Raw genomic sequence first — 14,155 nt, forward strand, 5'->3', positions numbered from 1 at the left:
AGTGTGAAGAAACGACAAAACGAAAAAAATCAGCTAATTGGCGTTTCTTCACACTTTGTCGATTTTTCTTGGCGATTCTGTTGTACCATTGCCAAGGTATGTATCGTTACTTTATTGAGAATAACTCGTAAGTCGAATAGTGCAGTCGCACATGTCGTGAAAAATTATTTCGATCGTGGCAGATCTTTTAATTTTTTGTTTATGTCGGATTGTTAAAAATGAAAAGTTTTTGCACTATTTTCTTCGCTGGAAAATGGTTTTTCCGGCCGGAAATTCATTTATACGAAATTTTGACCTTTAGAAATAATGTTACATTGTAGGAAAGGCTAGGTCTTTTGAGTAGAACAATTTAAATAGGGCTAAAACGTAGTATACGAAACCATCTGTGATTGGAGTCTTTTTTGGGAAGACGGGTATGGGGATGTCCCCTCATGACGGTACAAAAAAGTTTCTTAACTTTCCCTTTAGTTTCATACTAAAAGTGTTTTTTATTGTGTCGAGTCGATAGCTAAAAGTCCTGAAGCTATGAAATTCACCCTGATGGTTTAATTTTATTGACTGGCTGTATTTGACGGCAATGAAATAAACCAACCAGGTATGGTCTATGTCACCTCGGAGGAAATAACGATTTGAAAAACGGATTCTAACGCACCCATTTTCATATTATTTTGACAAAAATAATGAGTGTGTTCAAGATAAATCAGCAGAAATCGGCCATACCTGGTATGTACATTCATTGCTTGACGATGAATTTTTCTTGTCTTATTGCCTCAGGGAGGCTCTTAGTTTTTTCCTGTTTCATCACCCTCAGACTTTTACTTGTAATTGATACCAAATGGCAGTTTCATTTTATTGACTGGCCATACTTGGCGATTTGATTTGTTTGACTGGTGATAATTGGCGAATGGATTTCATTCACTGTCGATACTTGCCAAGTGCCTAGTGAATGAAATCCATTCGCCAAGTACCGCCAGCCAATAAAATCGAACCATACCTGTCGATACTTGTCAAGTGTCGCCAGTGATGTGAATGAAATAAATTCGCCAAGTATCGCCAGCCAATAAAATCGAACCGCCACGCATCGCCAGTCAATAAAATCGATTCACCAAGCATCACCCGCCATTAAAATCGAACTGACAAGTTTCGCAAGCTAATAATAAGTAATTGGTAAGTATCGCCAGCCAATAAAATCGATTCGCCAAGCATCGCCAGCCAGTAAAATCGAACCACTGAGTATCGCCAGTCAACAAAATAGTTGTAGATTTGATTTCAAGGGCTGGCGATATTTGGTGGTTGGATTTTTTTGGCTGGCGATACTTGTCGATTCGATTTTATTGGCTGGCGATACTTGGCGAATGGATTTCATTCACTGAAGGCACTTGCCAATAAAATCGAATTGGCAAATATCGCCAGCTAATAATAAGGAACTGGTAAGTATCGCCAGCCAATGAAATCGATTCGCCAAACATGTCCAGCCAATAAAATCGAACCACCAAGTATCGCCAGTCAACAAAATGGTTAGAGGTTTGATTTTAATGGCTGGTGTAACTTGGTGGTTGGATTTTATTGGCGATACTTGGCTATTCACTGGCGACACTTGTCAAGTATCTACAATGAATAAAATCGATTCACCAAGCATCGCCAATCAATAAAGTCGAACCGTCAAGTATCGCCAGCCAATAAAATCAAACTGGCAAGTATTTTGTTGACTGTCGATACTTAGTGATTCGATTTTATTGGCTGGCGATGCGTGGTTAATCGATTTTATTGGCTGGCGATGCTTGGGTAATCGATTTTATTGACTGGCGATACTTGGCGGTTCGATTTTGTTGACTGACGATACTTGTCGATTCAATTTTTTATGCTGGCGATACTTGGTGGCTGGATTTTATTCACTGTCGATACTTGGCAAGTATCGACGGTGAATGAAATCCACTCGCCAAGTATCGCCAGTCAACAAAATCGAATCGTCAAGTATGGTCAGTCAATAAAATCAAACTGCCAACTGTCGCCAGTCAATAAAATCGAACCGTCAATAAAATCGAACCGTCAATAAAATCGAACTTCGATTTTGACAACATTTTGTAAAAGCGTGAATTTCATTGTTGTTTTGATCTTTTATAAAATGGTTAATTTCATAGTTTGTTAGCTATCCCCTATCGATATCGCCAGTTCGCTTCTTGTAAAACCTTGTTATATTGTGATTAGGGGACCTAACCCTACTTACAAAAAAAAACTTAAATTCCACCTGTTTTCGTACACACCATTTTAGCCATTTTTGTTAATAAGGCCGTTTCTATTAACAGCTTCTAGAGAATCTACGAGGATCCCAACCTCAGCAACCCGGGGCAGAATCAATCTGGAAAATTGTGTAACTCCATTTAGCACTATTTATTACCATTTGGTATCAATTACAAGTAGAATTCTGAGTTTGACGAAATAGGAAATCTTGGAGGTCGTTGTACCGTTTTTTTGAAATTTTCAGTGGTTCTTTATAAAATGGTTCTAGTTCTTCGTAGGTGCGAGTTGGTTTTATTTTATTGACTGGCGGTTAAAAAATTACATTTTTATAATAAATCAAAGATTTAGTTGCCGGACTCTAATTTCGTTTTTCAAAAATATGAGACTCGCGCTAAAATATAATTGTGTGTTTGCAATGTGGATCACAATATTATCACAATGGATAAAGCTAAACGTGCAACTTTACCTATACACGAATAATAAGTCTGGTAAACAATAGAGTTACTATGTACCAACACAACATCATTTCAAAATTCAATTAAATTCAAAAATGTTCGGTTTCTTACATTAAACGTTTCTTAAACACAAATTCAGTTTTAAACTTTTTATAAACTTTTATTTCAATAAATTATTTGTGGAGTAACGAGGTAATAATTAGTGATACTTATATTGCGGAAAAAATTGTCTATTTGATTTCATTATCTAGAAGACTCCGTTACATAACCTCAAATTCAAAATTCAACAAGTTGATTTAAACTTGTAAACAGTCGTACGGTAAGATGATTGCTTCAAAAGTAAAAAAAAGTGCGGAAACGAAACTCTGATTGCAGGACTGCAATATGCCACCCAAAATTGTAAATCCATCGGCTAAGCCACGTCGCAGTGGACGTACGGTAAGATGATAGCTTCAGAAGTAAAAAAAAAGTCCGGAAAAAACTCTGATTACAGGACTGCATTATGCCACCCAAAAAAGTAAATCCATTGGTAAAGCCACGTCGCAGTGGACGTGTAAATAAAGCCAACACCAAGAAAAGCAGCCCTTTTATAGCCAATTTAATGAGCAACCATCTAGATTCTGCCAGCGACAACACCATCGTCGTTGGGAACAGAAAACGTTTTGCAGCAAGTAATGCTTTGGAAGTAGTAAAACCGAAACTTACTCGTCATCGCAAACCTATGAAATCTTCGTGGCCACGAGAAATTACTAAGACTAACCGTGAGCATACTCTGGCTTACATAGGTTACGAAAGAACCGATAGTCGTGTTGTGTATGGCGTTAACCGAGATGAGCGTAAGCTGGGCCCCAGATGTTCCTCCAATTTTTGTCGCACATCAGCGTTTAGAAATTGTCAAAACATTGATGAAGGCAAACGTGTGGCTAATTTCGAGCATTTCTGGAGCGATATTACCTGGGACTAAAAAGAAATTTATGTGGCGGGTTTGGTTGATGTTGACGACACTAAAACCAAATCTTCAGAAAACTCACGTCGATGTTTTACTGAAAAATATTTTTTGAAAATTGACAACAGGCGGATCCAGGAGGAATATTCTTCGTCAATGTTAACAGAGTACCAACAGCATATACCAATAAGCAGTATCACATTATCATGATTTGAAAACGTACTAGTACCCATGTCATATTCTGGCAAAGTCGCTTCAGAAAGAGACCAACGCTGATGTGCTGTGGTCGCTGTGGTGTACGTTTATATAAAATTGCGTTCGAAAAAAAAAACAATTCTAAAGATGTTAAGTGTGGCAGCCTATGAATACCACCAGAATAAAGTGTATATGAAAGTTCAACGTCGAATTTTACGTGATACACTTGACCCGTTTGATATGCCCGATGAAAGGTAGATAGGAAAGACTTTGTAATATCATTTCAAATACTTATATTTCTATAGCCCCATATAAAGGTGTAGTGCTATTAAATTTTATCGAGTTTATCTTTAAGTATGAAGTACCAATTAAAAATCACGGAAAATAGTATACTAAAGTTCATAATCGTTAGTATGTTGGTGTCTATCAGCCAAATAGTCAATTGATATTTTAATTGAAATATTTTTGGTCTTTCCATACGCAATTTCTAGAATAACATTTTGCAGTAAACACTGGCTCTAGATTCAAAGTTATTGTATTTACTTTAGTAGTGAGGGAATGTGGCCTTTCGCTCACTAGTAAAACGTCAAACTGTACACGTGAATGAATTTGATGAATACCGTATCACGAGGCTCACGCCCTCGGATACCTTTACTCATCTGGATACGAGATTTCGAGATTTCAAATTCCTTCACTGGTACAGTATTTCTTTTCTATAGGCATGGTTTAATTTTGTTTCAAAACTTTCAGGTTCAGAGAAATGTACAGACTACCAAGAAGTCTGGCGGTTGACTTCTTGCACTTAATTCACATACATATGGATGGTAGTCCTGCGCCAGATATTCCAATGACCATCCAATTCTGCTCTGTGCTACATTTTTATGCTAGCGGAAGCTATCAGCGGAGTGTAGGATCTGACGCATTTGCATCTATGAGTCAAACTATTGTGTCGAGATGTGTGTGAGCATTCAGCTTTGTCATCGCAACGAAAATAATGGATCAATTCGTAAAATTTCCTCAATCCTCTAATGACATCAAAACATTGCATGATGACCTACAGGCACATGTTGACTATCCTGGTGCATTCGCAATCGTTGACGGCTCTCTCATCGCAATGACAGCTGTTTCTCATTTGGTGGAACATTCGTTTCTAAGCCGAAAGCATTTCCATGCAATCAATGCTCAGTTTGTCGTAGACATAAGAATGCGTTTCCTTAATGTCAATGCTCGTTATGGTGGATCAACACATGACTCTTTGATATGGCGAGCATCACTTGTGAACACAACTCTGAAGCAAATGTGTAACCATATGGGAAGTAATTGGAGATATTTTATGCTAGGGGATAATGGATACCCCCTTCAGCCTTGGTTGCTAAAGCCATTCGACGATCCGAAGACGCCATCGGAAAAATTATACAACAAGTATCACAAAAAGCTAAGATCATTGGTGGAACGAGCGATTGGACTGCTGAAGGCACGATTTCGCTGCCTGTTGGGCGAAAGAAAGCAGCGGTACGATCCCTTGATGACCGGGTACATAATCTACGCTTGTACAACTCTGCACAATTTTCTGATTGCCAGCAATTGTCCCGTAGACGACATCAATCCCATTTTCGAAGATGAGAACGATGAATTTGATGAAGAGTTAGATGACTTTGATATTTCCTACGATGAGCTCCGAGGTGGGGCACAAGTACGAAATAATGTTGCCTACTATTTTATGAGCAACTAAACTGTTTAAATTATTGTATCGAGTTGTAAAATAAAAACTTCTTTTATTTCCAAAAATTTGTTGAAATTTCATCACAGAAATCACTTGAAATGTAATTTGCTAGGGTAATCAGTTGAAGTTTCCAATGAAATACAAATTAAATTGATCAAAGAAAATTGGTTTGACCTATAGTGGCTCACAAAAATTAAGTAGTTGTCAAACTCAACTTCTACCCCCTTGACACTTTCTACAAAATATAAACTCCTCCAAAACCCATGATATAGATAAAATTGAAGATGTTTAGAATGCACGTTCGTGACTAACCAGCAACGCACTTCAAGTATGAGTGGTATTAAATAGAGTACTTAAACGGGACTGCGTTTTCATACAGAGTAGTACTCTATTTGGCAGCTGTCACTCGAAGCACTTTTGCTTGAAGTGCGTTGTTAGTCAGTAAAAAAAGATCATCAAAAGCTAATTGTGACTCAATTACCTAGGTATCTTAACTTTCAAAATATGTGATATCGCTGGCAATTCCATAATTCAATGTGCGTCTTGACTTACACACTGCGCTCTTTTGCGTACAGGCACGCACAGCGCCGCCTAAAGCGTCACCCACTGCAATGTTATATTATAGTAAGTTTTTACTAATGTCAGACATTTTGTGAGGTCAGACACAAGGTTTTTCGCCTCCTTTACCCCGTAAGTATTTCTTTTATCAAATTATTTAACCCTTTCATTCGGGCCTTCTCGGAATTTTTGAAAGAAACTTTTTCCGGGAATATAATTTCTGCATATTACGGATGGTTCTCTTTTCGACTCTGCAATAATATTTTCAGCCCTTTAAGGCTCAAAACCTTGAAATTATAAAAAATCACATTTTCATAGACAAAAATGATCTCTTCAACTTACTTTATACTACAACTTATTAAAAGTTAATTTTTTAAACCCTATGTCCGCTGCTGAAGTTTAGAAGAACATAATTTATATATCTGCACGTTCCGAGGTAATTTTGCTAAGAAAGAGGTAAACAATTCATTACGTAACTTACTGTGTCAACTTCGATATGTCGATTTATTGACCTTTGATTTGATATTATGTTCTTCTACATAATGTTCTTGTAAGGATGAACTTGTTGGTATATATTGATTCTTTCGATTTATCAAAATGGTATGAAGCTTGCTTAATTCATCCTCACCTTCAGATATGCAAATTTCGAAAAGACATTCAATATCTCAACTTCTGTCAAATAAACATTTTACAAAATTTAATCGGAAAGTGATCCAGAGTTATGATTGAACAATTATAAAGTAGGAGAAATAGGCGATGACGAAACAAAACACTGTGATTTCTTCAGTTAGAGGAAAATTTAAAATTTCTAATTTTAACAAATTTATTGAACTTGAACATTAAAATGTGCTTAGGCAGTTTAAATATTTTACATTTGGTATTTGGTATTTCAAGCTATTCAAAAATTTGGTGAATTCATTTCACAATGAGTGTGATTCAAAAGTTACTTTAATAATCAAATCCACTGACTAATAAAAAAAAGTAAAAAAAAATCAACTCTATTGTTGTGATGTTAAAGAAAATCTTACGTTTTACATTCTACTGACAAAGCCTTGAGCGATATCGGCGATAGTGCGAAGAGTGGAGTTGAATATTTCAATCAATTCTGAATGATTCCGCTCAGTCACATACATTACTTCCGAATGATTGCGCATGTCTTGCTCGATGAATTCTTCTTGCGCATCAATGGATCGGCTCACCATTTCATAACTGGTGTATCTCTAAAATTTTAGTGACAAAAGTTACTATAGTATCAAGTAAAAGTGGGCAAAGTATATTGGTATGGGAATATTGGGCGACTAGGACGTTCACTTCACTTGTCGCATTGTTGCTGAGCTGAGCAACCGAGGGAGAAACCGCTGATGGAAATTTTGTGGTTTTACCCTCGGTGTAACAGATTTTTATATTCGAAAGTTGAAAAAAGAAGAAAACGTGTTACAAGACTGATCAAATCACGAAAAATGGTTGGAAACAAAAACGTATCACTAACGTGTCTTAGGCTCGAGCGATCTCTTGCTGCTTTGTCCACAACCGCGACAGTAGACCCGTTTGCACGTTCATGTCTTGAGTTTTCGAATACACGTTCGTCCTCGTCATAATCATCATTGAAAAACTGTTGAACGTTCGAAACAGGAGAAAATCGTCCGCGTGTGGATGACGAGGACCCACGCAGGCGCGGTACACCTCGTACTCGGTTTTGCGAACCTTGGAGACTGGTTCTCCCACGTCCCATACTGTCCGAATCCTTTTCAACGCCACCATTCGATCGTCGAATACTTGTGATGGTAGAAAATCGCCCACGAGCGGACGATGATGACCCACCGCGGGTAATATTTTGTGAGCAACTCACACTGGATGCACGTATGCGGAACTCATTGTTGGCGTTTTGTGACACTCGAGCACGGTTGGCCGACGTGCCTCTTCCGGAGCTAGAGCATTCGATGTTTTGCATTTCTGATTGATTTGTACCGTTTTCAAAACCGCGGTTATGGAGCCCAGAGTTTACATTATTGAATGATCTACGAGGAGAGGCTGCCGATGTGTGACTCACAAAGCTCATCGAGAATTGCGGCCATGAGTTGATTCTTCTCCCAACATCGACTGATTTTCGCTATCCGATACAGCATTATGTGAGGCGACACTGTTATCTACAGGCGCGTGTTCTTCTCGAATTTCTCTTAATATTTCTTCCAAGACAATTGTAAACAAACGGAGATCACACACATGCTTCCTAGTTAAGTATTTTTATTTTGTTGTTTCTATAGGGGTTTCTTCCCCAATTTAATTTTTTTTTTTTTTTTTTTCCTTTTATAAATACAAGAAGTAAGACCGCAACGTTAAGATCAAATTGGTAATTGTTTTTGTTCGTGATCACTAATCAACAAGGGACTACCAAACGTAAGTCCAAAACGTAAAACCATTGTATCATTTTGTCCACTGTTGATTGAGTGAATCTACGATTCATCCATTTACTGAAAGGTGAGTGCTAACGAAAAATCAAAACGAAAAACCGCTTCTCAAATTCTCACTGTTTCTATACTTATAAATGAAAATTCTGACATGTCAGATGTTCTGAAGATTTACTACCAAAATGTTCGAGGGTTGAAGACGAAAACTTATGAATTTATGTCAAATCTACTGTGTAGCTCATATGATGTTATACTTCTTTGCGAAACGTGGCTCAGAGACGATGTTTTCTCATCAGAGCTTTTCAGTGATAATTACATTGTGTACAGAAAAGATCGTGATAACTCAGCTATTGATAAACGTGATGGCGGTGGCTGTGTCATAGCGGTAAAGAAGAGCTTCGTCTCAAGACGAGTGGTGGAATTCGAAGTTTATTCGGACCTCTGGGTGTCTCTTGAACGTGAGAGTGGTATGAAGACATTCTTTAACGTGAAGTATGTAGAGCTGGGCAGTAAAAAGTACGATTATGATATTCATATCGACAAATTGGTTGAGAACGTTATGTCCTGTGGTGTGAACGATTCCTTTATGCTATGTGGGGATTATAATTTTGGCGATAAGATCAAGTGGGAATTTGACGTTGTCAAGGGTTACTGCAATGCATCCAATGTCAAGGGAAATACTCCTGGTGTTCTGCTAGATGCGCTCCCATTGTGTAATTTATTCCAAGTAAACGCTGTCAAGAACAATATTGGTCGTACGTTGGACCTTGTCATGACGAATTTGCACTCTGATCGCGTGAGTGTGGTTAGGTCGGAACGCCCTTTAGTTTCTGAGGACGGATATCATCCGGCGCTTTGCATAGCTATTAGTTCGTGTCAAGTGAGATTGTTATGTGATAACAGGCCATCCAGGGTAAATTTCTTCAAGGCCAACTATGTGAGGCTGGGTGAGATGATTGGGAGTGTAAATTGGGCAGGTGAGCTGGATGGGTTAGATGTCGACAGCTCGGTTAGGAATTTTATGATGTTCTTCAACCGTTTTTAGACGAAGTACCAAAGACTTACGTTCCTTCCAGGGAGTATCCTTCATATTACTCCTATGAGTTGATCAAGTTGATAAGGAGGAAAGACACGATTAGGCATAAGCTCAAGAATTCGAACTGCCCAGATCTCAAGAATAGTCTTGCGGTTGAATTTGGTGATCTTCGAAAAGCCGTGAAACTCGGGATAAAGTCATGCTTTGACGGTTATATTGCTGATTGTGAGACTAAGATAAAGACGAACGCTAAGTGTTTTTTCGCTTTCACGAAATCATTGAAGAAAACGAACTCTATGCCAAACAGCATGAAGTATTTCAGCGATGAGGCTTCTGATAGGCTTGGAATTTGTGATTTGTTCGCGAGGTATTTCGATTCGGTGTATAATCCGGTTGTTGAACCATCTGTGGAAGTAGTCTTTGATCCTTTCGCCCATCAGGAAGTTCAATGTCAACGACTGTCTGATATGTCGTTTACACCTGATCAAGTTGAGAAAGCGCTGAGAGGGTTTGATAAAAATAAGGTCTCCAGCCCGGACGGCTTGCCGATGATGTTTTTTATGCAGCTGTCTCTTTCGATCAGTCTTCCGCTTTGCATTCTTTTCAACAAATCGTTGTTAGAGAGTAAATTCCCGACGGACTGGAAGTTGAGCTTCGTGTCTCCAATTTTCAAAGACGGCGATAAGAGCAATGTTGAGAACTATAGACCAGTTAGTGTACTATGTGCGGTGTCCAAGATATTTGAACGCTTGGTTTTTAACAAGTTATTTGATGAGGTTAAGTCTATGATTCATCATTCTCAGCACGGTTTTTTTAAAGGACGGTCTACTCAAACTAACCTCATGGAATATGTGTCAACCGTTGCTGATGCCATTATAGATGGAGGTCAAGTTGACACGGTTTATACGGATTTTGCAAAGGCGTTTGACAAAGTTGACCATGACGTTCTGCTGTTCAAGTTGAAATGCTTCGGCTTGTCAAACAATGTGATCAATTGGTTTTCGTCCTACCTTTGTAAGAGATCGCAAGTTGTGGTGATTGGAGGATTCAAATCCGCTGTTTTTACGCCCTCGTCAGGCGTACCGCAAGGATCTATCCTTGGACCGTTACTCTTTCTCATCTTCATAAATGATTTGTTAACGTCGTTATCTCATTGCTCAGGTTTTGCTGATGACTTAAAGCTATTCAGACGAATTAGCAGTGAACAGGACTGCCGGTCGTTGCAGGATGATTTGATGGTAGTAGTCGACTGGTGTCGTAGAAACAAAATGGTATTAAACGTGAAGAAATGCGCTGTCATGTCTACGTCCCACCGCCGAAATAAAGTCGAATTTCCGTATTCCATTGATGATGTCATATTGGAGAGAGTATCGGTAAAGAAAGACCTTGGTGTTATTATTGACGACAAACTTTCGTTCAATGAGCATGTTGCGTATGTGGTTCGTAAATCCTACAGAGCACTTGGTTTCATCTTCCGATGTGGTAGGTTTTTTTCAAATATGACGAGTTTTCATGTTCTTTTCTCAGCCATGGTCAGAAGTCGACTGGAATATTGCTCCACAGTCTGGAACCCGTTCTATTCTGAGGCAATAAATGACGTTGAGAAAGTGCAGAAGAAGTTCACGCGGATGCTCTATTTTAAATTCAATATTGCCCATCCGAGACCTCCGTATGATGTAAGACTGAAAAACTTAAACCTCCATTCATTGGAAACGCGACGGTTGGTTGCTGATGAGATTATGTTGGGAAAACTGATTCGAAAAGAGGTTGACTCCACACTTTGTCAAAGATTATCGGTGCGTGAGCCGACCAGAGCTACCCGACATATTTCAACCTTTTACTTGCCGAAATTATCAACGAACTACCAAGCAAATGCACCGATATATAGGATTCAGCAGAACCACGATATTTATTTTCGAAATTTTGATGTCCTTGGTAGTAGACCGATTAAGTTTAAAAAATTACTTTTTGATTCATTTGGCTGGTGATGACTTTGATCGATTACATTTTTTGATCTTTTTTTTTTTTGGTGTTATGGACATTCTAGGTTGACTTAGCTTATTAATTTCTTTTTATTGTCAAACATTCTCTATCTTATATTTGTAACATTTTCTTGACTGGATTATTATTGGGCCTTGCCTGTTATCTGGTCGTTAAACTGAGATAAATAAATAAATAAATAAATAAATAAATAAATGTCGGCATAGTCATTTTGGCTTTGGTACATGGAAGTGTTGCCTTGACAGGATCGTTCAGCATCAGCACCAGTGAACGAGTCAGTCTGGCTGAACCCGTTGTTCTCGACTGTGGATTGCGGAAATTTTTGTGTTGATATGGAGCTTGCAGTTCGACGACCAGCCGGTACCGTCTGAAAAATATTTCAGTGTCAAGTTTTGCCTAAAAATGGTTTTACGTGTTTAAGAAAAATTTTCTTGGAAACGCAATTGAATGTTCTCAGAATCACTATTTCGTACTAGACCTAAATACTAAATACCACTTAACGGTGCATTTGGATTTTATTCGGAGGTAAAATTTCTTCAACTGGAAATTGAAGTATATCTTCTAGGTGTTACTCTTTGGTTTAAAATAGGGTGTAACTGTATCGCGAAAAATCTAAAGCAACCACGTTGCAGACAATCAAATACTTTTCTCAAACAAAATAACAGTTGACCAGACCTCATCATATTGAAACCCTCCTTCACCAAGTCCCTGATTTCCATCCAAAGTATCGATTCCGTATATAGACAGGACCTTCTCTTCCAATCTTGTCAATGGCTTATGAATCGGACCGTCTATGTTGTTATGGTCATCGGCGAGTTTAGCCTTCGCCGAAGCCTTTATGTTGTCGAAAGTCTAAAAATTAGAACATGAACTAGAAGACTCTAGACAAAAGAAAATTACGAAAAGAAAGATACCGTTTTCCATTGTTCTCCAGTTCTGTGTGGACCCAAAGTGTTCAGTTCGTTAGCAATGTCTCGCCAGAGCTGGGCCTTTACATGCTTGCCGTTCACCGCAGAAAAACGGCCGAAAGCTTTTAAGAAGTTGTTTTGCACCAATTGTACCAACCGTTCCTTTTGTATTTCTGGGATCTTACCTCCCTATAGGTTAAATTAGAATTTTTTCTTTTGGGACTTATGTTGTTATGTTACCTTTGCAGAATCGGTTCTCTTCAACAATCGATTGCCATCATGCACATTCATGACGTCTCGAAGATCTTCGGTATCGATACATTCGTCCTCAACATGTTCCTCCTCATCACTAACAATTATGGACGCATTCATGTAGTCCTCAAGTTCTTCTGGCGTGTCGGCAACGAGAATACAAGCCGATTGTCCCTCATAGCAAAAATTTTGGAATTCGTTTTCTTGATGTGTTGGATGCTCTTCGCAGGAATTTGGAAGATCTTCTTGTACTTCGCCATCAACGTCATTCTCCAACAATTGTCGATCCCCATCACCGCGTATCTGGCTGTTATAAAACTCCTCATCGACATCCAAATTCAAATTGTTATGTTCGGGATCTCTTGGTATATCAGCTGATCTTCCAAAGTAGCTCGTTGACGCCATCGCATATATTTTGAGATCCACTTCGGACAAATTTGTACTTATACTGGCATCACATTCACGAATCAAATCGACTGACTTTCGGATGCGGTTCTTCATATAATAGAAACACTGGAAATGAACGTGTTTCAATATAAATCCTTTACGACTTCTACACAAAATTACGTTTTTCCATTGTAGCGGTGTTTTTGGAGGGCCTCGTCTATTCAGAATATTTGCGAATTCGCTCCAGTCTCTCGCTTCGATTGTTTCAAAGTTAACATCTGTGCTGTGGCCCTTTTTGCGAATAAAATAGTTTTCGATCATCTTCACTAACAAGTTCTTTTGAACTCCATTTACTCTGGGGCCCCGCTACAAAGGTTTAATAGATATTAGCTACTGCTTAAGCATAACGCATCACTTTAATTCAATGCGAGTCTAACTAGACGGACATATATAAAAAACACAATTTTAACTTTTTACCTTTGATTTTTCGCTTCCGGATAATTTCACATTATTGAGACTCATGTTAACCGAACGTTTATTTGTGAAAAGGTTAAAAATAATTATACAAAACGCGCGTGAGTTTTAGTTACGAAAAATTCATCACAAATTAAGACTAGCGTTCTATTCATGCTTTACAAGGGTCGCTCCTAGAAACGACTTTTACACTGTCACATCTCTGAATAAAAATGCGCGTACACACTGTTCGACCGAGTCGGTAGATTTTTTGCCATCCGACAATTTCCTACATCTAATTATCCGTCGCTGAGTGTAAGACCATTTAGAATTTCCAATTTTTAGCCCCGTACGAAGTACGAAGGGGCTAATGGGATTACGATGCCGTGTGTAATTGATGGAATTCGAAGCAGACGGTAAGGGCAAAGTGTTTGCCTATGTTCATAGATAACGAATCCGCAATAAAAATTTTGTCCGTCCGTCCGTCCGTCTGTCCGTCCGTCTGTCACGTCGATATCTTGAGTAAATCAAATCCGATTTCAAAAAATTTTTTTCCCCTCAAATATAGTCGAAATAGTGAGGCTAAGTTCGA

Source organism: Bradysia coprophila (genome assembly GCF_014529535.1).
Source record: "Bradysia coprophila strain Holo2 chromosome X unlocalized genomic scaffold, BU_Bcop_v1 contig_21, whole genome shotgun sequence".
Classification (NCBI taxonomy): domain Eukaryota; kingdom Metazoa; phylum Arthropoda; class Insecta; order Diptera; family Sciaridae; genus Bradysia; species Bradysia coprophila.